The sequence below is a fragment of the Echinops telfairi genome, unplaced genomic scaffold (assembly GCF_000313985.2).
Source record: "Echinops telfairi isolate 266 unplaced genomic scaffold, ASM31398v2 ScPeMD7_23;HRSCAF=83, whole genome shotgun sequence".
NCBI lineage: Eukaryota > Metazoa > Chordata > Mammalia > Afrosoricida > Tenrecidae > Echinops > Echinops telfairi.
Genome location: NW_022103920.1, coordinates 322660 through 323966, shown reverse-complemented (window position 1 = coordinate 323966; position 1307 = coordinate 322660). Strand labels below are relative to the sequence as shown.

Sequence of the window (1307 nt, the reverse complement as noted above, 5' to 3'; positions counted from 1 at the left end):
CCTTCCTCTTTTTCAGCTTCTGCACTTTACCCAGCATGATGTCTCCAGGGACTAATCTCTCCCGGCAATCTGTCCAAAGGGTGAAAGACAAAGTGTTGCCATCCTTGCCTCTAAAAAACACTCTGGCCTTACTTCTTCCAAGACAGATCAGTCTGTCCTTTTAGCCGTGTGCAGTACTTTCAATATTCTTCTCTAACAGCACAATTCGGGTGGCTCGATTCTTCTATGATGGCATCAGTTCCATAAATGAGGTTGTAACAGTTGGGGTGGGTCTCATCCATCGGACTGCTGTCCTGATGAAAGAGGAGAGCAGACAGAGACAGACAGAGACAGGGCAGTATCTGGCCATTCGTGCTGTCGCTGCAAGCCAAGGAACCCCAAGGAGCACCTGCAGCTGCCAGCATCTAGGAGGGAAGCCGGGAAGGGAGTCTCTCTCAGAGCTCTCAGAAGGGTCCACCAGACTGCCACTCTGACCTTGGACTCTCAGGGTTGTGAGACAACACATTGATGTCATTAAAAGGTACCCACTTGGGGGCATTTTGTTACGGAAGACCAAGGGAATACATACACAGCCTCGTTTTGTCTTCCCCAAGGGAGAAAGGCCCAGGTCTCAGCTAAGGCCTGTTTAGGGATCTTGGCCCATTCTTGGCCTAAAGCAAAAAGTTAATGGGTTCTTTGCCCTCCTCTCTGCTGAGAGTTACTGTGGCCACGGGCCCTGGAAGGTCGGAGAGCTGAGGAAAAGCGCCTGCCTGGTCAGGATCCAACCAGTCCCAAAGGAAGCACCAGTTAATACTACAGAGCTGAGTGCTACCTCACAAGTGAAAGGCAATAATTAAGTTATATTAACATGCAGGGGGTGTAGCTCAGGGGTAGAGCATTTGACTGCAGATCAAGAGGTCCCTGGTTCAAATCCAGGCGCCCCCTTATTTATGTGCCATTTTGAGAGCTAGTTATATCATATACCTCCTACCTGGACCTTCAGTGAAGGTTTAGAAGCCGCTAACCTCCCAGGTTGGGGTTTTAAAGAACGAGCCAACAGAGCGTCCCTCTCCAGACTGAGTGCACAAGGGGAGCCACAATGACTGTCCCTCTGCGTGTGCTTCTCATCTCTCAGCCATGTCCTCATCTCATCCACAAAGGCCACCCTCCTGGTGTCTCAGGGCTCCTGCATCAGGACACCACAAGTGACTGATCTAAACAATGAAATTACTGTCTCCCGAGCCTGTGGCTACAAGTCTGCCTTAGGCAGTGTTCTCTAGAGATACAAAACCAGGACACTTTTATTAGATAGACTGATAGATAGATAC

The 1307-nt window shown here is 49.7% G+C and overlaps 1 non-coding gene across 1 annotated transcript; it reads left to right on the top strand.

The window, feature by feature from the left end:
- The first annotated feature begins 852 nt into the window (after nt 1–852).
- On the top strand, nt 853–924 carry TRNAC-GCA. Its single transcript has one exon. It is a non-coding gene; the product is annotated as a tRNA-Cys (tRNA).
- The last annotated feature ends 383 nt before the right edge of the window (nt 925–1307 follow it).